Below are 25,577 nucleotides of genomic sequence, written 5' to 3'. Positions count from 1 at the left end.
TTCTCTTAACTCTGAGACCGTTGAAATATCGACATTCAATAGCTCATGTCGTATTTCAGGCCTCAAATTATTCTTGAGAACTCGGACAAGTTTTCTCGAGCTCCATGGTATCTCTAGTTGATCGACTAAAATGTTTACGCTATCGTAAAAGCTATCGAAGGTTTCACTAGGCTTCTGCCTTCTGTTGCGGATCAACTCCTTGATGTCAATATCATCCCTTTTCTGACGAAATTGCATTCGTAAAGCAGAACATAACCTATCCCAACGGACTTCAGTTACCGATTTATGGTAACGCCAATAAAATTCGTTGGCCTTGCCCTCAAAGAGAACGCTGGCGTTCCTACAAAGGACTGAGAAATTCCCATCTAACGTTTGATGCGTCAGCGCCTCAACTCTAAAAATGAAGTTATCTACTGAAACACCTGATCCCGAAAATTAAAGTTCAATCCGTTTAAAATATGAACGACCTTGTCGGGTCTAGTAAGGAGATCGGAAAAGTCATTTCGGTGAGAACCAGGAGAACCTATGTTAGGCAGGACCCGATGTCTATTTTGAATTTTCTCGACAACAGCTGGCTCGTTATTTTCCTCATCTACTGGAGGAGGAGTTGCTGATCTTTCCTCGCCACTTACAGCGGAATTTGGCGGAGTTCTGATCAGTCTCTGTACACTTTCTTCTACTGAATTCTGTATTAAAATGGTAATTTTCTCTGAAAGAAGAGAAAACAGCCTTAGCTCCATGGACACCATTGTGACCGTGTTTATTGCGGTTGCCTGATCAGTAACGCTATTATTGTTGCTCTGAGCGTTTCCAGATGGACCCGGGGTATTATCGCTAATTCCTTGTTGGCGACCTTTAGATTGAGACCGAGTTTGTAAGCACTTTTCGACCACTGGCCTGCAAGAAACTTTGCATACTGGATACAAGTCGCTTTTCTTGAAATGCGCATCAATGCACTTCTTATGAAACTCGTGACGGCATATGGTTTCGAAAAGTTCGGAAGATGATTTAATTTTGGACTTGCATATCGGACAGACTGGCTTGGTGGCTTCCTGAGAGCCTTTTCCTGGGGATCGGTCTAACCCCATTTTAGAATAGTTTAGAAATAACTAAATTTTAAGAAAATACGAAAACCAAAGAGAATCCACCGTAGTAGATATAAAACTAAAATCTTCTCGATATATAATCCAAAAAAAATTAGTAACACTGAACTTTTGCTTGATTTTTCCCGTATCGTAGGATAACTAAATTATTATTTTTTTAGCTGCTAAACTTTCTCGGAAAAATAATAAGAGACAGATTAATCGGACTTCTCGTTTTCTCAAATAAAACTAAATCCATATAGGGAGACGGTTAGATTTTCTAAAGTGTATTGCGGATAGAGTATAGTTCGAGAACTAATACTGCTGTAATCCTGCTTCACTAATAAAAAAAATGTAATCGCTCTTAGGCTAAACGAAATTAAAATTTCTACAGGTCTGTTCTCCAAAAGAATTAAAGACCAAAGAAAGGTAATTTTTAGAAGTGAATAAGTTAAATGTTGAAATTAAAGAAGTATAGAAAAGAATTTGAATTTTAATTACCGGTGAGTCTTAATGAGTGATTACTGTACTCACTAAGGCCCCACACGTTGAGCGCCACTTTTCTTATTAATAATAATGAATTATATCTGTAGCGTGTAACGGTTGCATGAAATCGGGAATCTGCAGTTGCGGGGCACGCTATTAGGGTCCGGCACTCGCTCGTCGGCTTTGGGGGTTGAGGTCTTGCACCTACAGATTCGCGTACTGACTACACATTATTATTACTGAGATCAGAAATAAGCGTGCTAGCGACAAGAGAGGATATTAAACTGAAACCGGAAGAGAACGATAAATAAATTCAGGAATAAGTACTATAGGGACAGAAAGGTTGGAGAAAGTTAGCTATGCGAATCCTCGGATGGTATTGTGGTCGCGTATGGCCCTCCCAACCTATGACCACCACCTTAAAGCATGGCTTCGGTGACCCCTTTGATACCCTACGATCGAGAAATCATCAGCTTAGTTCAGTTCAATGTTATTTATAGATCCATGGTTTTATTTCTGTTCGAAAAGGTAATTAATTTTCCGTAGATAGCGATACAAGTCATATTTAATATTTATAAACAGAACCTAGGGTATTTGAAAAAATAAGGAATAGGAAGATAATATTCATGATATAACAATGTATTTTACTAAATATAAATTTTAGCTTAAAGAAATAGTTTTCCGTTAGTTCTAGGTATTCTGTATTATTTTTCTCTAAAAACTTCTTCAAGGGACTTTCTCTAAAATTTATCAATTCATGTTTTTAGGCAATTAGAGACTTTAGGACTTAATAGTTGGCGAACGTAATTTATGTTGAACTTCTTTTGAAAATCGCAAATTAATTCATAGAGAATGCAAATAACTCAAGGTATTTTAATTAACTAATTGTTTTTAGATCGGGGTTTATGTTCAAATCAGTTTCGTTCACTTTACAGATCGGCGAGAAATGTGAATAAAGTAATATATATAAGTGATTAGTTAGTGTGACTCACGGCATTTCCTCCAACGTTGAAGATCGATCTCCGGACGGGATGGGTTGGCTGTAATCTAAAGGGTAGCGATATTTCTCGCCATGTAGAATTTAAAGGGCAAATAAACATTTCTCTCATTTCTCTTAGACGCGCGAACGATTTAAACTAAACTTGTAACCCGTACCGTACAATTCGTACTTCCTTGAATGCTTTACAACAACAAATTTCTCATTTAAAACTCCAAAAAAAAAATCTAGCTCTTCTTAAATTGAATCACAGCTTCTCGGCGTGCATTATCTCTATTAACCCGAGTGACTGGTTAACTTCTTTCAATTTGTTAAACATAACTATCGCTTTACATGGCGTTGCCACTTGAGGCCTTACGAAAAATTATGGTTTGTTTTATGATTTACATATCTTTGATTTCATTGATTTTCTTTTCACATTAATTTTTAAATTCGGTTTCTCAAAGCGCGTTGCTTATATAACAGGGTTAGGACTGGTCCAATACGAGAGAGAGTTTTATTTCCATTAAGGTTAAACCCGGTTGGCTTGTGTGCCATGCTAGGTTAAGGCCGTTCACACACGCGGCGCTTTTACAAAATAAACGGGCATAAATCCCTAAATCTGCGGCAGCGATATTCCACTCGGGAACCTCCCAGACGGATACGCGCACACCTTAAAACTCGGCTGGTGTACGGATGCTCGGCATGATGGGCATCGGGACAGCTTATATAATTGAATTAAATTGCCATCGGTCCTCTTTATATATACTGCTCTTCTTGGTCGGCACTACATGACCCGTAGACAGGTAGATAGTAGATAGGGGTACTTTAGGGCATTAATCTCTCCAAATCATTCCTCGCGGGCCAACCTGACGATTGGGCATTCAAATTAATTACAGTTATGGCGACTTGTGTGGCTCAAAAAACCATACCTGACGATTGGGCCCCGAGATTTGATTTTTGACCTCCTTGAGGTGGTAAATCCTCCAGTAAATTGGCCGAATCAATAAGATGCGCCTTTGGCGGCAACTTGTGGCAGCACTGGCTGGGTTTTCCACCCGGAATATTAAAAATACCTGCGTGAAATTTTGTTGGAGGTTAAAAACGCACCAATTTCTAAACAAATACACTTGCACTTACTTTAAGCTTTATTCGCTGGGTAGCTTTTATAGCTGGCAGCCACACTGAGTGCTAAACACCACTTAGAATACTGGATGCCACTCAAAAATACTGGATGCCACTCAAAAAATATATATTTCGGACTTTTAGTCTTTTAATTGAAATTTAAATTTTGAGCTGCTGCACGTCCGTTTCTCTCGCAGGTTAAAACAAGAAGAACTTAACCGGAATCGGCTGGATACCAGCGAGGCTCTTGGCGGAAATATATATTATATGACGACCGACAGGTGTCAAAACTATAACTTTCCAAGACCACCCTGGCTCAGCCTTTCAAAACTATCGAAATATCGAATAGCCGACACAGGTGGCCACACTAGGTCAAGCTTTGGTTTAAGCGGACCCTGTATAGTAGGCTTTCAGGCTGAACCTAGGTTCGCCAGTCGCTACAGGAGCCGTTACAAAGATTGTAACCGATCATGCCGATCAACCGGTCTAATGAGTATACAGAACTAAGAGAAAAGTTTAAGCAAGCTGTTTTGCTACCTCAGAAAACCAGGTTGAGAGCTGGAAATTATTTGTTCCGTGGTTCACTTTTCCAAAGGCCGTTCGCAAATTCCCAACATATGATTACCCACGGTGAGGACTACAAGTTGCTAAAAACACTCGAAATGTTAAATGAGAGCACAGCCAGATTAGATGTTACGAACTGCTTATTTTCGGTGGCTGTGCCGCTAGCTCAGAAAGCTTGCTCACACATTGCGAGTTTTACAAATGTTTAATAAATATGGCAGGTAGAATCATTTATATTCATGCTCCTCTTAACAGATCTATCCTTCCTCAGCCTTTAAGACCGAAACCTGGTCGCCGTTTTCAATATTTACGCGGTCAAAGCAGAGGATTTGTTTTGCTGGAAAAAGGGTACAGGCGCCGCTTAAAGTTATGCTTTACCAGTCACTACATACATATAATCAAGGTACACGTGTATCTAATTTTTCCTAAATTTCAGCCACTATTGGGCCGGGCCTGGAGGGCGATTATGGCCCGGCTGAAGACTTCTCGCCGACAAAGGAAAACTGGCGCACTATGGTGAGTTGCGCCAAGGCAGTCCGAGATTCGGCTGCCAGTCAAAATGGCAGTACTTCTCAACGCCGCGATGCGACGGCTGGATGTTCCCAAATGAGGTGGACGTGGTATTCCGGAACGGAGTCACCGGGAAATGCTGGATGTCGTAGGCGTCGACTGTGATAGGCGGTTATGGCTGGTTCTCTGTGCGGGTCGAACGGACATGGGTTGCTGGCAGCCTAAGTCGTGGCTGGTATATATGGCGAAACCGCTCAGAAATCCATGGAACTCCCAAGTAAATATCCCGGGGCCCTTTGTGTTGAGACCCCAAAGATGATTATTAATAAATAACAAACTAACATGTTAACTTTCCTATCACTCACTTTTATATAGCCTTAAGCACAACAATATTAACTTAGAACTTCCAGCTGCATCTGCCTGGTTAGACAATATGGCTGCGACTATACTTATATCTGACCCAAAATTGGGTCATCGCACCATTTAAGCCATTTAAGGTAATCTCAGAGCGAACCGGGATTAATACTCAAATGGCCCTATCGTAGAGTCCCAATCGCAACATCAACCAAAGATTTCGAGAAGCGCTACCCGGAGTTTCAGCAGAACGGAGAAAAAATTGGTGGCTTCGGATATACGGTGGGACTCAACACGGCACTGATAACATCCTGCAGTTCGATTGGCGCCTAACGCGGGGCCCACGCATGACGGAAAGTGTAGCAGATGTGATCGCAATGCTCGTATACTTGGCTTTGTCCTTCTTTCAAATAACAACCGGATGTCTTTGGCGTGATACACTTCCAGACTGCGGCCTTGAAGGTCCCCCAGCAAGTATGCATTGCTGCCGACGGAGGCAGCTCCAGGATTTGGGTTCCTCCCTCATCTTCCTGATCGGCATAGTGCTCCATCTGGCTGGCATGGATTTCCTCCGCTGCCTTGACGCCTCTCGCCACCGGCTTCCTCACGACGGCTGAAGCTAGTCCGAAGGCTCGCCAGAAGTCGACTCCGAGGTACGCAGTTTGTTCCAGGTATGGGCAAAAGTAGAACGTGACTGGCTTACTTACGCCTTTGTACTTCACAGGCAGCTCCAAGCGTCCGATGACTACCGAAAAATACGGTTGGACGGTAACTCCCAAGGTTTCCAAGAGCTCTCGACAGCCTTTGACCAGCACACTTACGCTGGCGCCAGTGTCCAACAAGCCGGTGAGCTGCTTGCCCAAGGTCTCCACGTCGGCGAAGGGTCTAGGATGGGCGGAATATATGCGTTTAACGGCCGCCACCACATCTCGTCTTCTTTATCTCCTTACCCTGAAGCGCTCCCTTGCCTTCTGGACTATCCCTGAAACTAGACACATGCCGCTCAGATGATGTTCCGCAAAAGTCCGGTTCCGTGCCTCCATATAACAGCGGAGCCTTTCATCCTCCGGTAGGTATCTTAACAAATACTTATGTCTATTGGATTGGCTATATACATTCTTGTTTTCATCTTCTTCTCTCGGAACAACTTCGCGGGATTCCAACCTGGGCGTGTCCCTCCCGCCTTCAGACTGCCCAGCCTGCAATTCCAGCAACCTGGCTTGAATGGATTTCGGACTCGCCCACGTAGCTCGTCTACTTCCAAGTTTCGCTGCTCGTCGACTTCGTTGTGTATGTGCGCCTCGCTGACCCTTTCTCTGCTGCAAGTAAGCAGCGCGCCCTCGACGACCGAAACTCCTCTCTACTTCGACGCACTCCTCCCGAAGTTCGTCCACCGTGAGTACATCCATTGCGTAAACATACGTAGCTTTTGCTACCTCAGAAAACCAGGTTGAGAGCTGGAAATTATTTGTTCCGTGGGAACTCCGTCTGAAAGTAATCCGTTCCAAACACGATCAGCTCGCCGCGGCACACTGTGGCGTGGCCAAATGCTTAGAAAGAATACGACGTTACTTGATGTAGAGGCCCGCGAAGACATTGCTAGGTGTGAGCTGTGACGTACATCAAAACTTCCAACGTGTATACTAAAACCTCCAATGGGGAGTCAGTTAACCAGCGAACGACCGTTTCAGCGGCTTTACATTGATATTATTGGGCCTTTTCCACGTTCGAAAAAAGGGTAACATTGACATTCTGATCGTCATAGACCACTTCTCAAAGTTCACTTTTCCAAAGGCCGTTCGCAAATTCCTAACATATGATTACCCACGGTGAGGACTACAAGTTGCTAAAAACACTCGAAATGTTAAATGAGAGAACAGCCAGATTAGATGTTACGAACTGCTTATTTTCGGTGGCTGTGCCGCTAGCTCAGAAAGCTTGCTCACACATTGCGAGTTTTACAAATGTTTAATAAATATGGCAGGTAGAATCATTTATATTCATGCTCCTCTTAACAGATCTATCCTTCCTCAGCCTTTAAGACCGAAACCTGGTCGCCGTTTTCAATATTTACGCGGTCAAAGCAGAGGATTTGTTTTGCTGGAAAAAGGGTAAAGGCGCCGCTTAAAGTTATGCTCTACCAGTCACTACATACATATAATCAAGGTACACGTGTATCTAATTTTTCCTAAATTTCAGCCACTATTGGGCCGGGCCTGGAGGGCGATTATGGCCCGGATGAAGACTTCTCGCCGACAAAGGAAAACTGGCGCACTATGGTGAGTTGCGCCAAGGCAGTCCGAGATTCGGCTGCCAGTCAAAATGGCAGTACTTCTCAACGCCGCGATGCGACGGCTGGAAGTTCCCAAATGAGGTGGACGTGGTATTCCGGAACGGAGTCACCGGGAAATGCTGGATGTCGTAGGCGTCGACTGTGATAGGCGGTTATGGCTGGTTCTCTGTGCGGGTCGAACGGACATGGGTTGCTGGCAGCCTAAGTCGTGGCTGGTATATATGGCGAAACCGCGCAGAAATCCATGGAACTCCCAAGTAAATATCCCGGGGCCCTTTGTGTTGAGACCCCAAAGATGATTATTAATAAATAACAAACTAACATGTTAACTTTCCTATCACTCACTTTTATATAGCTTTAAGCACAACAATGTTAACTTAGAACTTCCAGCTGCATCTGCCTGGTTAGACAATATGGCTGCGAATATACTTATATCTGACCCAAAATTGGGTCATCGCACACATGAGCCATTTAAGGTAATCTCAGAGCGAACCGGGATTAATACTCAAATGGCCCTATCGTAGAGTCCCAATCGCAACATCAACCAAAGATTTCGAGAAGCGCTACCCGGAGTTTCAGCAGAACGGAGAAAAAATTGGTGGCTTCGGATATACGGTGGGACTCAACACGGCACTGATAACATCCTGCAGTTCGATTGGCGCCTAACGCGGGGCCCACGCATGACGGAAAGTGTAGCAGATGTGATCGCAATGCTCGTATACTTGGCTTTGTCCTTCTTTCAAATAACAACCGGATGTCTTTGGCGTGATACACTTCCAGACTGCGGCCTTGAAGGTCCCCCAGCAAGTATGCATTGCTGCCGACGGAGGCAGCTCCAGGATTTGGGTTCCTCCCTCATCTTCCTGATCGGCATAGTGCTCCATCTGGCTGGCATGGATTTCCTCCGCTGCCTTGACGCCTCTCGCCACCGGCTTCCTCACGACGGCTGGAGCTAGTCCGAAGGCTCGCCAGAAGTCGACTCCGAGGTACGCAGTTTGTTCCAGGTATGGGCAAAAGTAGAACGTGACTGGCTTACTTACGCCTTTGTACTTCACAGGCAGCTCCAAGCGTCCGATGACTACCGAAAAATACGGTTGGACGGTAACTCCCAAGGTTTCCAAGAGCTCTCGACAGCCTTTGCCCAGCACACTTACGCTGGCGCCAGTGTCCAACAAGCCGGTGAGCTGCTTGCCCAAGGTCTCCACGTCGGCGAAGGGTCTAGGATGGGCGGAATATATGCGTTTAACGGCCGCCACCACATCTCGTCTTCTTTATCTTCTTACCCTGAAGCGCTCCCTTGCCTTCTGGACTATCCCTGAAACTAGACACATGCCGCTCAGATGATGTTCCGCAAAAGTCCGGTTCCGTGCCTCCATATAACAGCGGAGCCTTTCATCCTCCGGTAGGTATCTTAACAAATACTTATGTCTATTGGATTGGCTATATACATTCTTGTTTTCATCTTCTTCTCTCGGAACAACTTCGCGGGATTCCAACCTGGGCGTGTCCCTCCCGCCTTCAGACTGCCCAGCCTGCAATTCCAGCAACCTGGCTTGAATGTATTTCGGACTCGCCCACGTAGCTCGTCTACTTCCAAGTTTCGCTGCTCGTCGACTTCGTTGTGTATGTGCGCCTCGCTGACCCTTGCTCTGCTGCAAGTAAGCAGCGCGCCCTCGACGACCGAAACTCCTCTCTACTTCGACGCACTCCTCCCGAAGTTCGTCCACCGTGAGTACATCCATTGCGTAAACATACGTAGCGATGCAGCCCCTCAAGCGCTGTTTTCCTACCTTCACCAACTGCCGCTTTGGCATTGGTTTTTATTAGGCGTGAGGCGAGTTGCTGCATTAAGTTGATGTAGTCAGCCGCGCTTTTTCCCGGCTATTGCGCACGCTGAAGTAGCTCATGCATCCTTTCGTGCTCCGTCTGGTGACCACGGAACCGATCCATCAGAGCTCTGCGCAGCTGGGTCCAAGTGTCCACTCTGGACTGGCGTACGTGTACCCAGTACCACTGCTTCGCTCTGCCCGATAGAAGTACGTGGAAGTTGCGCAGAACTTCATTCCACGGACACTGATTCAACCGCTGCAGGATCTCTAGAAGGAATGCTAAATCGTCCGCGGAATGGCCATCGCCCTCGGTTTCACTCGGATGTAACGGTTTCGTTGCCGGCTCCCGCGTTGGCGAAAAACCGCGGCTCGTCCCGGAAATCCGCCGACCTTCGGTCCTCGATGCGTCACGGCCGTGCGTGGCGACCACTCCTGCCTGCAGAATGATACTCCGGTTCCTGGGTCAGGCTGCTGTTGATCCCTGGAGAGTCGTTCACCGGCGGTCGAGGTCGCTGCTTGGGCGGTAATTCCGGAGGCTTTCGGTAACATCGCCTTCTGAACCAGACGGAGTGGCCACCATCGATACATGGCGACTCGCGCCCTCCTGGAGCGGATGCGGCTTGTTCTCGGCTAGCCTAAGGACATCGTTCAGCAACTTCATCATGTCCATGCAGCCGGTCTTCATCTCCTTCCTCAACTCCTGGCTAACTCCCAACTCCTGCAATGCACGATATGTTTGGGCCGCTTGTGCCGGAGCTGCGTTCATCGCCGACTCCGCCGCTGTATCCCGTTGCATGCTCAGCTTTTGTGGACTCTTCTGCTCCGGAACCAGAAGTTGATCCTTCGCCTCGACGATTGCCTTGAAATCAAGGACCCTGGGCGTCCGATGGTGCACCAGGTCCGCCAGTTGATCCGTAATCCGATCCTACGCACTACCGCCTAATGGCGTTCTGGGTCAACCCCCAGCCAGCGACATCCGCGGCCTCTCCGCAGCACCCTCTACGTCCGTGGACCAGATATCGTCCTTCTCGTCGCCAGGAGGACCCATCGACCTTAACTGGTGGCCGTGCCTATCCCTGACGTCCTTACCCTCGGACATGATTTCCCAGAACTTTCAAATAAATACTTATTATTGTTATTATTATCTAATGCTAACTTATAGTTAAAACTATAAGCTAACAGTGGGTTTATTTTAGAGCTATAGCAGCAAAAGGACTTAAGCTCGCTTATCCGGACTAATTTAGTAGTGATGATAATTATTTTTATTATATTTTACACTTTATTTTATCTTATATAGTATGTTGGAATTATTAAGAAAGAGTAGGATTTTCTGGGTATTGATTAACGTAGGGTTTGATATAATGTGGATAGGGTTTTGGGAGTTGAACGATGCACTTCTTTGAAGACTAAGGGCGGGGCATGAGGTAATAATATGGGCTGATGGGCTGATATTGGGCTGATGTTGCACAGGGGGCAGATAGAGGAAAGGTTTCGATCAATGTAATGCGCGTTGGTGAACTTGGTGTGTCCAAGTCGTATTCTGTTGATAATAATTTGTTGTCTTCTATTAATTTTGTGTTTGTGTGGGAATGTTGGGGGTTGTACAAGTTTGTACCAAGGAGATGCTGTTTCCAAGGTGTCTATCAGTTCATTGTCTAAGCGTTGTTTTAGGTGGCGAGCGATGTCAGTAAAATTGTAGTTAGGTGTATATAAGGGGGGATTGCAGGCTAAGTTTGGCAAATGAGTCAGCAGTTTCGTTGCCTTTTATTTCTATGTGGCTAGGGATCCAAATAAGGCTTTCTTTTGGGAAGTTTTTTGTTATGATGTTTCTTATTGATGTTATATAGTAGGAGTGCTTATTGTGGTTTTTCATCGAGTTAAGGGAGGAGAGGTAGTCGGTGCAGATTTCGTGTTTTTTAGACTTTCCTTGACAAAGTTTTGTGGCTTCTAGGATGGCAATGATCTCGCTCACGTAGGAGGAAGAGTACATTGGTAGTAGACCGGATTTTAAAAGGTTATTTTCATCAGTAATACTGAATCCATATATACCATCAGCCCTAGAACCGTCAGTATATACAAAATTGTGTTTTGGGTATGAGGATTGTAAGGACCTGAAAAGTTGTTGGTAATATGTTGCAGGGGTATTTTCTTTATTATGAGATGACAGACTAGTATCGATAGCTTTATGTATGGTAGTCACATTACATTTTTTACAGTTACTGATTCGGATAGGAGATACGGGGAGGGATAGGTGGTTGCATGATTTGATTATTCTGTCTATGGTACTAGGGTATCTGTATTTTCTTTTGTGTGGCTTTATTAGTATAGTTATATGGGTGCCGTGAGCGAAAAGAAGCTGTAAGGAAGTTTCGTTTTGTTATATTGTGTTTGTTTTAGTTTCTAGTAGTAAGTTGTTTACTGGTGTGGTTCGATAGGCACCTAAGGCTGATCTTAGAGCTGCATTTATTGTTGTTTTTAAACAGTTTAATCTAGATTTGGGAGAATATCCGTAAATAGGCAGACTAAAAGTTTGTGAAATAAGGATAGATTTAATAGTATTGATAAGAGTGGTTGTGTTACTGTTATATTTAAGGGAAGAGAGATGTTTATAATTATATTAAGAGTTTTTGATAGTTCTGTTTTTAATTTTGAAATATGGATGTTCCAGGTGTATTTGTTGTTAATAGTAAGTTCTAGTATTCTGAGGGAGTTGGTACTGGAAAGATTTGTGTCTCCTGTAAGGATCTTGGCAGAGCAGTTATGTTTTCTGCATATGTGATGGACTTGACATTTTTCTTTTGATAGAATTGATCCAGAGTACGTACACCAGTCGTCTATTTGAGAAAACACTATTTTTGTTTATTGTGTTCGATTATAAGATGGAAGTCATCGGCGTATGCTGTTAGTTTTATTTCTTTGTGTAAGGAGATAATATGGGAGAGTGTGTTGCAAGCTAGGAGAAAAAGAATTACTTTTGAGACCCCTGGGGGATGCCACTGTTGAGTGGGAAAAAGCTTGAAAGGTTGTTGATGAGGTTAATGATTATTTTACTGCTTGTCATAAAGTTAAGGACGTAATTTAATATGCGTTTGCCTATTTTCCATTCCTTCAGCTGATTAATTACGGAAATAATGCCTATTTTATCAAATGCCTTGTTGAAATCAAGAGAGATCAATGTGATGTGTTTCTTGAGGGAAAAGGATCTTGTTGCTATGTGGTCTACTAAGAGTAGACTGTCTATAAGAGATCTTCCCCTTCTAAATTTCATGTGATTGTTGTTGATTAGATTGTTATTTTAAACAAACCACCACAGTCTCTTCGCGATAATTTTATCAAAAGTTTTGGCAAGGCATGAATTTAGGGATATCGGGCGATACGATTTTATGTCTGTTTTGAGTTTTTGGGGTTTTAGAATGGGAAGTACAAGGCTATGTTTACAGGCTTGAGGGATTGAGGAATCTAGGATTGAATTAAAATGGTTAAGGACTCTGTATTTGAAGGATATGGGGGAGTTGTTGATCATAATGTAAGAGATGCGATCTAAGCCTGGAGTTTTGCCTTTCAGGGAGTTGTCCTTTCAGGGGATGTCCTTTTCAATTTCTAGTGCAGTTTTAGAGGGTTGGTAGTGCGAAAAGTTTTAGAAAAGCTACCGTCGTCGGCCTCTTTTGACCAGGCAAGTCCAAAAGAGTTCGCGATTTCACTTTGGGATGTTCTGGGGGTGGGAAAGAAGGGTCGTTAATGCAATGTATGTGCTTTGTGGGGTAAAGGCCGCACAGTCGTCTGATGTTGGACCATGTTCTTGCTGGAGATGAGAAGGGACTAATATCGGATGTGAAATTGAAAATAGAGATGTGTTTGGCTTCTCTAATGGCTTTTTTTTAGTTTTGCGTTGGCTCTTTTGTATTCAAATATATTATAAGTAGTAATGTTACATTTAAGTATTGACCATTTAGACGATTTGGCTTACTTCAAAACTGATAAGTTTTGATTCCACCAAGGGACTGTTTTAGGAAATTGAAAATTAGAGTTCTGGGGGATTGATTGGTGCACGGATAATCATTTTTCTTAACATAGCTGCTTATTTATTGACATTTTCGCTCGGTGGCTTGTCAGTAGAATTGTTTCGAAACAATTTTTTGTATGCTTCCCAGTTTGCTTTCTTTAAGTTAAAGGAGGGTATGGAGGTGTAGGATGAGGGGGAGGTATTAAGGATCGTTGAGGTTATTGTTGTTGTTATTGTTTCCCAGAGAAATTCTGGGGCTATAGTGGATGAAGAAAAGGATAAGTCTATATGTGTGAAAGAGTTGTGAGTGGAGAAGTGGGTGGGGATTTTGTCGTTTAATAAAATGTAATCTGAACGGTCTAGGAATTTGGAACAATATTGCCTCTGGTATTAAGGCTAGGAGAGCCCCAGAAGGGGTGCCAACTATTAAAGTCTCCGAGGACTAAAGTGGGTGTGTTGTCGAAGCAGAGGACGTTTTCTGAGTTACTACTGTTAGAGGACTTAGTTGGTGAAATGTAGGCTGATATTATGTTTAGTTTAAGTTTTGCATCTATTGAGACTCCAGTTGCTTCGAAGTCTTGGTATCAGGAAAGCTGAGCCCCCGTAAGAGTTGGTGCAGTGTGTAGTTAATGGGAATGGGAAGAGAGTTAAAGTTGGTTATGTGTGTTTCTTGTAGGGCAAGAATTATGGGGTTAAAGGTCTTGATCAGGGTTTGGAGTTCGATGTAGTTCGATGTAGTTCCATTGAATAATTTTAAGCGCTAAATGTAAAGAGAAGGGTTATTACTTAGTACTAATTTGAGTGATTAATTAATAAAGTTCCTTTGCAGTGCTTTTTGGGTTACTTCGAGTGTTTTAGTTGGATTGTATTTACTGTTTTCGATTTGTATGCTTTGCTTTTAGCCTTGAGGGGTTTAGCCAGTGGTTTGGTTTTTTCCTTGTTGTGGCTTCTGAGAGTGCGGTCTGAGATTGTAGTGTTCTTACTGGTTCTGTTAGATTCTATTGTATCGACTTCGATGTCGTCCTCGCTTGTAGTTTATGGGGTAGGTTCCATGATGTCGTCGTAGGTCGTGATCTTACGAGTATCCGATTTATCCAGAACTGGGGCGTTAGAATTTGAAGGGGCTTCTGATGATACTTGGGAGTAAGGAGTGGACTTGTGGAAGTGACGTTGAATGTAGATTCTTGTGGTGCTCTTGAACTCAACATTTTCTATTGTTTTAATAGCCATTATTTCTTTTTGGTTAATAAATGTTGGGCAATTCTTGTCCAATGGGCTATGATGAGGGTTGTCGAGGTGTTTGCAGTTGATGCAGAATTTAGGCTTGGTGCAGTCCTCGTCGTCGGCAGCTTCAGCATAATTTTTCTTACTCGTGCTGATACAGCGATAGCTTCTTTCTCGTCCGAGAAGCTATCCAAGTAGTCATCTACATAGTGATACTCATTGATGGCCTGCACCGCGCGAGTATCTGCTTGGGCTTATCTTGAAGCATTTATGGTCTTCACGTGATTCGCTGAGCATGGCGAACAAGCGGCTCCGAACGTCATCACCACCATTTCGTACAGATCGGGCTGTATCAGCATCTGATGAAACATCTCTTTATGTCTGCGCAGACCCCGACTGCTCCTTCCCGAAAATGTAAGAGCACGGCTGGCAGTGACTTGAACTGTTGTGGGCCTTTAAGTAGAACTGAATTCAGAGATGTATTGCCAAGCTTTGCTGCGGCATCGAAGAATAGACAGATCTTTCCGGGACTATTTGGGCTCTCTACCCCGAAGTGCTGCAGGTACCAGATCTTGCCCCGGCTATCGTCTGTCATTTCTTTCTGCTCTAGGCGTCGTGCATAACCCTTATTGACGTAGTCCTCCAAATCGAGTTGTAAGCCTGCGCAAAGTTGTCATCCCGTTTCATCTTCCTTTCAATTTCGACAATTCTCTTGGATGCCATGTTATATCTGTCTGGTAGGCTCACGTTATCATCTTTCCACAGAAATCCAGCTTGGTATAAGGTCCTCCTGCTCCTAAGCTCCTATTTTGCATAGGAATTCATAAGTGCGCATGGTCTAGTCCAATTAAAATTCTCGGGACCGCATTACGATATGGTTTGATCGGAAGGCCTTCGCCGCTTTGACATCTTCTCGACGCAGACTTTGCATCGGAAGATTGAGGTTGGAGACCGCATACACATTTTTCAAACCACTGCGTTTCGGTCTCCATACTCCACTAATCTGGAGGCTGACCACCTTTGTGTTCTCTTTCGCTGATTAGCCACCGAACCATCGAATGTTGAGGTGCCGACTCTCGCCTTTCAGGCTTCGAGTGAGCTCTTCGTCGATCAGGGTCACGGACGAACCTTCGTCGAACAACGCGTGGGTATCCAGCAGCGTGTTCTCCCCGTTCAGCGGCACGGGCAAAATACGGAATAGTAACGGTAATAGTAATCCATCCTGATTGACGCAACTTAGGTTCAGATGTGGCAATCCATTCCCGTCACTTGGCTAACGTCCTTGGTCCCGCTTGCGCCATGCATCCTGCCTCTGTGAGGAAGTCGTAAGCGGACTTCTCGGGGCCAGATCAACTGGCTGATGTATGTGTATGTGCATGTATCATGCGACCGCTGCCCTCCTTTCATTTGGCCATGGTCGACCGTGGAGTTGCGATGGCCGTGTGGTGTTGCCCACCCCGTCAGGCAGGAGGTAGTGATGCCTCATCTGGCATCCGTAGACGTTACACTTCACGTTTCTCTTGCAGAACCTGGACATGTCACCGTTCTCTGGGCACGAGAAACAAATCCGATGCTTTCTTGGCCTTACGGTCCTTGATCGTGTGTTGCCCCTCGCAAATTGGGCATCTCCTGGGATGATCGTCGAACCGATCCTGATCCTTCTGACTGGTGCTAACGCGCAATACTCTACGCTTAGGATCCAGGCTGTCGCCGCTCGTAATAGTCCACACTAGTTTAGCGGGCTCGTTTGGCCATATGCTCAAAGGTACGACCGTTGGGTAGCAACTTATTTTGCTCCGTGGTAGCTTGGCGATCAGCTTCTCCATTAAGGTAGGATTTTCTAGGTGCTGCTCCACGTTCGGGCTTGAATGTAGTAACGCTGAGATATTGCTGACCCGTGTGGCAAACGGCGCGATCTTTATTATGTGGGATCTTTATGTCTTGGATCGGCTGCACATCTCGCACGCGTTCCAGTTGGCTATGTATCAGTTGCACCGGACGTCCATATCGGAAACGTAGCTGATCCATAACAGTCTGAACGAAACTCGGGTGTATAAGCAGTGACTTGACAGATGCTCGCGCTTCACCCTTCAGGGATTTCACTAGCTCTGGTTGTTTTCCAACGCAGTATAATTATGTGCCGCCATCGTCTCCGTAAACGCGCATTAAAATATTTTTTTAAAATATTCCTCAGGCTGACCTTCGAACTCTGGAAGATCAGTCTGCGCGGCGTCCATCCATGGTCGACATCCTCATTTGGTCAGTTAAATACCCCGAAGTGCTTCTCATAAGCCGTCGAAATAATTGATGGCAAATCTACGAATGACCATGTGGAGCTCCAATGGCGTTTCCCGGCATAAACTTAAAATAACACATTTCCTGAATGAAAATCAGAACGACATTATGCTACTGGTAGAGACGCACCTCGCAAGCAAATACAACTTCCAAATAAGAGGCTATCGCACAGATCATCCAGATGGTAAAGCTCACGGCTTAACCGGAATCTTATTCAGGGAAGGCATCAATCACCACTTTGCAACTAATTACTTGCAGGCCACGTCTGTCAAGGTGTAGACAGGTAAGGGAAACCTTTCCATAGCCGCTGCCTACTGCCCGTCTCGCTTTACGATATCTGATGGACAATTCATGGATTTTACATCTTAGTTGGAGATCACTTCGTGACTTCCAAAGGAAGGCTATTATATATTGCAATCATAAAACCGAGCAACAAATTTTGACGATGTTTCCACTGGCAGCCCCACATACTGTCACTTTCTTTTCACCACAAAAGAGGGACGTGCAAAACAACCACTTCACTTTGCTAATCTGCCAATTGAAGGGCTTGTCTAAGAATAGAGGCGTCTGCGACTTACTTGGGAAACCAAAGGATCGCTATTATCAAGACAACAAACAAATATTTCCCTACCAACATTGTTTCAGCCAAAGGAGATCGCGAAAGTCATCGGGGAACTGAAACCGAAAAAGGCCTTGGGTGGTGACCTATTAACCCCAAATTGATAATTTAACTTCCAAACTCTGCTATTGAGGTTATTTGTAAGATCTTTAATGGGATCATAAGTCTCGGAAAAGGGCCCTCTAACACGCATAACACCATGTCTAGGAGCACACAATGTCATCCCGGTTCGTTCGCCCCTGCGCCTGGACTACAAGGTCTTGCTCTACAACTCCACTATCAAGCCCATCTGGACATTTGGCTCCCAGCTATGGGGGATCGCGAGCAGCAGCAACATAGACATTATACAGCGCGTACAATCGAAAATCCTGCGAACTATCACTGGGGCACCAAAGCACCAAAACTATATCTGCACCCAAATCGTCTCGCAAGAGGCTTGACTCGGGCTTTCAGCAGATCTCGCCCACAACGCAACGACCTCCCAACACAGCAATAATTTTCTATGCTCCTTAATTCAATACCTTCGGCCAAAGAGCTAGTGGGATGGCTCGGAGGGCACCGAGCTGAAGGCTACCGAACGGGTCGCAGGTTGCGGATAGCGAGCGCCCTGGTTCTCCAGGGTAGCTACGAATAAGCGTGGAAGTTGGACACGGCCCGGCTACCGCCAAGCTCCCAACACGAAGCGCAATTAAGTAGCCCCGGACAGTCAGCGGGTATCTGCGCCGTAGCAACAAATAGCTCACACATACCCCACACATATCCCACACTCTTTGAACCTACCTCCTCCCTACGCACACAACTCATCTCACCCCGGGCTGGACTAAGATGTCACTCGTACCTTGCCGAGAGTCAATCTGGCTGGGAGCCCGAGTCATCAAATAACTCAGTCACAAACGGTGAGCTCAGGCAAGTGGCGACCGCCTGTGGACCCGGGTGGACCTGTCCTTTCTCCGCAGCTCGAGGGATTCAACATGGAGAACTTAACTAATAAAAAACAAAAAGACTGCACCAGACAAGAGCCCGACACTCTTAAAAAGTCGGAAGTCGTAACCAACGACGATAGAAAGAGCAAGATCACGGCTCCGACCACCCCAGTCCATGTGACGTCTACCCCTGCCAAGGCCAGCGAACAACGCAGCCGGCTAAGCCCAACTCGCCATAGCGACAAGCCCAAGCCTCCCACCAGCGTAGGTGTGGCTAACCAGCCACTCCAACCTGAGGGGAGCGCTAAAGCCGGTCTCGTGGTGAGTACCAGGGCAAAGGAGTTTAAGAGGATACCACCTAACCAGGCAGGACCTCTTGAACGAAACAAAGTTTTTAGGATCCTTAAACGGCTGGCGACCAATCCAACACGTGAGGATCAGACGTCAAAATTGGATAACCTGAAAATCCAAGAGGCCATAGCCTGGGAAAGGCAGTAATCCCAGACTTCGACATCGCAATGACTACGAGCAACAGCAACAAGCGAGAGAGGTCGATGGAGTCAGCTCAACCAGCGAGCAAGAAGGCTAAGGTAACCAGCCGCGGCACATGGTCGAGATCCTTTGCGGAAGTGGTAAAGGATCGGAAGATCATTGGTGTCATCGACCAGAGCGATGAAGGCGGTAGGATCCCAAGAAACCAATGGGGTCTAGTTAGACGGGCCCTTGCGTCAGTGGTCTTGAAAGTGCTGGACGAAAACCCAGGCCCGCCACCCGATTGCACAGATGCAGGGTGGTACCAGGGCAATGTTAAGTTGATCGCCTGCGAAGACGAGAGATCGGCAGCACTCTACAAGGCTGCAATTAACAAGGTCGGCGAGGTCTACCCCGGGGCCAAGCTGGCAGTTTGCGAGGCTGCAGACATCCCGTCTCGACCGAGAGCGAGGGTGTGGCTGCCGTCGGAACCATCGGAACCATTGGCTATACTCAGCCTGCTGACCAGGTTTAACCCGAAACTTCCAACAGAAGGTGGTCAAGGTGGAGAAAACCGAGCGCGTCACCATGAACGTGGTTATTCCCCTGAACCAGGCCTGCTTGATACCCCTCGCAGCCCAACAATACCGGGTAAACTACGGGGTCGATAAGGTGCAGCTACGAATCTACGACACGGATAAGTTAGCGGCAGACAACCTGGCGCCTGTGCGTCGTACGAGCACCCGAGCGACGACGAATTAGAACATGAAGAGGCCACCCTCACCGGCTACGTGTCAACAGACTCGGAGCTGACAGAGAGCCTGAAGCAGCTGTGCACCCAAAACACAACCCGACCAGGGCGCTCTGTTCTCCAGGACATAGCGGAGGAAGCGGAGGGTACCCAACCCGACCTCAGTCCCAAAGATGGTGCAGTTTCTGCAGATTAACCTGCACCACAGCAAGGCAGCATCCGCTGCCCTCCTCACCCGCCTGGCAACAGGGTACATAGACGAAGTCCTCATTCAAGAGCCATGGATTGTTGGTAACAACATCTGTGGCTTATCAACCCCCCTATACAAGCTATTTTACACCAAGGATAAGGGTAAAACCAGAACCTGCATTCCTTCAAAGACACACTTTAATACATTTCTTATTCCACAGTTTAGCGAAGCGACCTCACCACGGTCAGACTGGAGCTAAACGAGCACACTCATCACACCATAGCATCATTCTATCTGGCTCACAACTACGAAGGGCCACTACCAAACACCACTACACAACAACTCATCTAAGGAACTCATCCTGGGTGCGGACGCTAACTCACACCACACACAATGGGGAAGTACAAACACCAACGAAAGGGTGAGTTACTTTACGACTATCTCCTTCAATCAAATCTATTCATGTGCAACAAGGGTAATGACCAAACTTTTATTACTAGAAATAGGAGGGAACTACTAGACATTACACTAATATCTCATCCCCTACTTAACCAGGTAGAAGCGTGGAAGGAAGGGATCGAACACTCATTCTCAGACCACCGATACATAGAATTCACAATAAGTCTAGACTGTCCTCCCGCCGAGAACATCACTAATCTAAGATTAACCAACTGGGGATATTACAAAAATCTCCTCAACAGGAACCTACACGCTCCACCGACACACATTCGCCACCGTGAAGAATTAGATAACCTAGTTAACACTTTTACTGATATCTGCGGCCTTAAAAAGGGCTTGCCCAAGCAGAACAGTCAAAACAAAGCACAAACCCCCTTGGTGGAACGCAACCCTGGCGAACCTTAAAAAGAGAGTGTAGAACTTACTTCAATAGAGCTAAATACAACAATAGCGAATCCTCCTGGAATTTATACCATACAAAACTAAGCCTATACAAATAGGAAATTAGAATATCAAAACGAAGAGCTTGGGCTAACTTCTGCAGTAGCATAGAATCTACTGCGGAGGCATCCAGACTCAGAAGAATTCTAGCAAAAGCTCCAGCAACCATTGGCTATCTAAAAACCAATGCTGACAGCTGGACGGAAAACAGTCAGGAAACCCTTGAACTACTGTTAGACAGGTAGTGGAGGACCTCCACATAGAGGAGAACTTAGACGACCAGAGTATTGAAAACATTTCAAACCCTGGCCGCATTCAGTGGGCTGTCAACTCTTTTAAGCCCTTCAAATCACCCAGCCCAGATGGGTTCTTCCCGGCCCAGCTACAACGGACACTAGATATGTCCCTACCCTGGCTGACAGCCATCTTCCACGGCTGCCTTACTCTAAACCATATTCCAACAAGGTGGCTGGACGTTAAGGTAATTTTTATACCGAAAGCCGGCAAGCCCTCCCACACCAACCCAAAGGACTTCCGCCCGATTAGTCGCTCTTCCTTCTTGTTGAAGACCCTGGAAAGGCTAATTGAGACCCATATCAGACTAACCATCGAACATCTGACGCACAGCATGCGTACCGTAAGGGTAGATCAACAGATACCGCCCTCCACTCTCTAGTGTACAGTATAGAGAGAGGTTTCCGCAATAAGGAATAATCTCTTGCAGCGTTTCTAGACATAGAAGGCTCCTTTAACAACGTCACCCCAACGGCGATTACTGGTGCTCTGACTGAACTGGGCATTGACCGGCCCATAGTGGGACTCATACACATCATGCTAACCAGCAGAGTAGTGTACTCCACTATGGGATCGGCCCACTCGACCAGGAATGTCAGCAGAGGAACCCCACAAGGGGCCTACTCTCACCTCTTCTATGGGTTTTAGTGGTCAACAAACTGCTATCACTTCTAGAAGAGGCGGGCGCAAAAGTGGTAGCCTACGCGGACGACGTGGTTATCCTACTGCAGGGCAAATTCCCGCAAACATTTTGCAATCTAATGGAGACAGCCTTATCCACCCTCTCCCGGTGGACGGCTGGCTGTGGACTGGGAGTTAACCCAGAAAAGACCGAACTAGTTCTCTTTACAAGGAAGTATAAGGTACCAATTCTAGTTCCCCCAAAACTACACCAAACGCGTCTAACCTTTAGCAACCAAGCAAAGTACCTAGGTGTCATCCTTGACAAAAAGCTCCTCTGGACAGATAACATCCTAGATCGCACACGCAAAGCGGCCATAGCCCTCTTCGCTTGTAAAAAAGCCATAAAAAGGAAGTGGGATTTCTCCCCCATGATAGTTCACTGGCTATACACTGCAATAGTCAGCCCCATTCTCCTCTACGAAAATAGCGTTTGGTGGCCTTCTCTAGATCCAAAGAAGCGCAGAGCTCTGCATCAGTGGGGCGCTTCGCACTACCGCCACTGAGGCACTAAACACAATTCTCGATCTCCAACCCCTGGACCTACTTGCCAAAAGCTGGGCATCTGCAACAGCGCTGAGGCTCCGCGAAGCAGCGGCATGGACAACAGGCTCCACGGACACTCCAATATCCTATCAAAACCTTCACCCCTACCACGTAATACAGACTACGTCCCACCCATAGTCAACTTCGAAAGAAGATACAAGATTTATATACCCACCCGTACAGACTGGGACAACCTCCCACATCAATTCGTAAACGCCGTCAACATATACACAGACGGCTCCAAGCTTAATTCCCAAACAGGTGGGGGAGTCTTTTCCCCCGAACTAGACATAAAAGTCTCATTCCGCATACCAGACCACTGTAGTGTTTTCCAAGCGGAAGTCATGGCAATTCAGGAAGCCATTACCCACCTGAACACGTCTGTACATCAAGACATAGATATCTTCATCTTCTCGGATAGTCAAGCAGCACTCAGGGCCCTCGACTCCTACACAACGAACTCAAAAACAATCTCTGAATGCCGCAAATCTCTTAACGAGATGGCCACTCATCTGAGAATCAACCTCATCTGGGTGCCTGGACACCGCAATATTGAGGGCAACTGCATAGCAGACGAGCTAGCAAGACAGGGGACAACCGCCGATATCCTTCGTGATAAGGACACGGTACGTATGCCCATGGCTACCTGCAATCTCCATCTCAGGCAGAGATTGTATACACTTTCCAACAACCTTTGGAACTCAATCTCAACATGCCAAAATTCTAGACTCAGAAAAGAACAAAAACTCTCCTACATTGTAGCAGGGAGGACATCTCCACTCTCCTAAATGCCCTCACGGGCCACTGTCTTATAGGGACTCATGCGCTAAAGCTGGGACTAAGTAACCACGACTTCTTCCGCAGCTGCAAACAGATAGACGAAAAGGAGAGCATCGAACACCTCCTATGCTTCTGCCCAGCGCATAACCTAAAGCGCTTTCAAGCCCTAGGTAGCTACACACTTCCGAACCTTGCGGCCATTCAGGACGTAAGCATCCAAAAACTATTATGTTTCTTAAGAAGAACAGAATACTTCGCGAAAGCAGATAACCCATGAGCTAGGGAAACGGATCTTTCAGAGATCATGTGGTATCACAAGGGGCCCATTGTGGCCTAAGTGAGGGGATTAATATCTAATCTCCAACCACTCCTACCTAACCTAACCTAACCTAACTCAATACCAGTTATATGACTGTTAGTTAGGTTATTACTATCAATCAAAAACACCTCTTAACGAAGTAAAAATCTAGTGACGATCATACCTTCAGCCAACAATAGTTCTAATATCAACTTTTGCGACGAAAATTTTTAATTTTTTTATATTTCATCAAAATGGTACAGCTAAACCTGTTGAATAGTATTTGTCGGTTTATACAACCGCCGATTGTAGCTCAAATGACGAAGACACAAAGTGGACTGTAAGCGTGAGATAATATCTCATTGCCCGTTGAAGTCCAACAATCCTTCGTTATACCAAAATAATACACTCCACGATCAGATACCAACTAAACGGTTGTATGGTTGTATACTATCTCAGATTGTCGAGCAGATCCCTTTGGGTATTTGGAGGAAGCTTCCAGGAACTTGCTCATGCAATTAGGCGCCGGCTTGCTGAGTTTCCAGATGCATGTTCTTTAAGTGTTGCAGTGAGTCCATTCCGAGCAACCAGAATCCAGTTACGTCGCGACACCAGAAACTGCCTGTTGCTTGTATTTTCAGCAGCTTGGTGCATTTGTTGCATTTCTGCATTTCTTGCCAACAGCAGCATTGGTATTCGGACACTTTTTTGAAAACTACCAAACGATGGAAATTTCCTATTCGCGCTTTGGACACTTCGTCCTTGCTCTCCTTGTTATACCCGTTACTCGTAGAGTAAAAGGGTATACTACATTCGTTGGAAAGTATGTAACAGGCAAAGGGATGCGTTTCCGACCCCATAAAGTATATATATTCTTGATAAGGAAGTGATCCTCGGCTAGTGAGCCGAGTTGATCTAGCCATGTCCGTCTGCCCGTATGAACGCTGAGATCTCGGAAACTATAAGAGCTACAATACTGGGATTAGGGATGCAGATTCCTGAGATTCCTGCGGAGCGCAAGTTTGTTTCAGCAGGGTGCTACTCCCACAAACCGGCCAAAACTGTGGCTCCTACAGTTTTGATGCTAGATTAAAAATGTTAACTGAAATGTATTGTTCGCTTCAATACCGGTCGATTGACCCAAAAAGTTTGCCACGATCACTTTAACGCCCAAAAACCGCCCACAAACATAAAAAATCGTAAGTATGAACGCGAAAATCTGGGAAACTATCAAAGATGGAGAATTGGGACTTCAGATTTAGATTCCGTAGCCATGAAAGCAGTTCAAGTTTGTAACGCGAATATGCCAAGCCCACTCTAACGCCCACAAACCGCCCAAGTCTGTGGTACTCTCAGTTAATGCTAGATACAATTTTTTACTGAAACGTATTTGTCTCGTCTATACCTATCGATTGATCTAAAAAAAAGTTTGCCACGCGCACTCTAACGCCCTTAACGATTATTAGTCGAGGCTTTCGACAATAGCGTTCTTCCTTGTTCTGTTCTCCTGTTCCTGTAACGTAAGCAATGTTTTCTTCTGTTCTCCTGTTCCTGTAACGTAAGCAATGTTTTCTTTGTTAAGATGGCACGTGGTTAACTAAAACGTTTTTCTCTCTTTCTATGTTGACACATGTATGCAGTGTAAAATGTAAGCATGCAAGTTATCCAGCTCACGATCCCAGCCTCCTTACCCAATTTATAAACAAACTCTTTATATAAAATTCTTAGCTAAGAACGCTTGCCAGCTCGAGCGTCCAGCCGCCTTACCCAAGTCGTAAACGATTTCTTAAAAACAATTCTTAGCTGGGATCCCCTTACTCAGCGTTCCCACAGAATCCCAATTAGCTCCCCACTTCAATCGAAGTTCATTATTAAGATTCAATGGCGCCGCGGTCCTCCTAACATAAACTAATCGCGGTCCAGCTAATGTAAACACAAGCATCCGGTCAACACCCGGCGATCCCCAAAACTGCAGCGTTTTGATCATCCGATTTCCCGACTCTCTTGAGTCCAACCCTTGTCCAACTCTTAATGAGTTCCCCAATTCTCTTAAACCTAGGTTTGTTAATCAGATAATCGGCCCTCGGCCAGTCACTCCGTTTTGCATCCGAGAAGATCGGTTCAATAGAAGAATTATTGTGAACAGTAGAATAAAAGTCGGTATTAAGGAAAAGTTGTAAAGTTGAAACTTATAAATAAAATATTAAAATAAATTTTTTTCAATTATTCGCAAGTGAAATAATTAATTGGCACCCAACGTGGGGCCACGCTTAAATTGTTCTAATTAAAAGCTTTAAAATAAATCACTAGCGGTTTTAAAGTAAGAAGGAAATTACATGGTCAAATAAAAACCTAACCAAGCGAACAAAAAAAACAAAAAACA

General features: G+C 45.4%; 1 long non-coding RNA gene across 1 annotated transcript; it reads left to right on the top strand.

Annotated features, from left to right (window-relative positions):
• The first annotated feature begins 8,456 nt into the window (after positions 1–8,456).
• Positions 8,457–10,357, top strand: LOC139354832 (uncharacterized). The gene is made up of 2 exons (XR_011605681.1): positions 8,457–9,118; positions 9,218–10,357. It is a non-coding gene; the product is annotated as an uncharacterized lncRNA (long non-coding RNA).
• Positions 10,358–25,577: the final 15,220 nt, after the last annotated feature.

The sequence above is a fragment of the Drosophila suzukii genome, unplaced genomic scaffold, assembly GCF_043229965.1.
Source record: "Drosophila suzukii unplaced genomic scaffold, CBGP_Dsuzu_IsoJpt1.0 scf_29, whole genome shotgun sequence".
NCBI classification, from domain to species: domain Eukaryota; kingdom Metazoa; phylum Arthropoda; class Insecta; order Diptera; family Drosophilidae; genus Drosophila; species Drosophila suzukii.
Note: the sequence above shows the minus strand (reverse complement) of the source record. Positions and strands in the feature narration are given on the sequence as shown.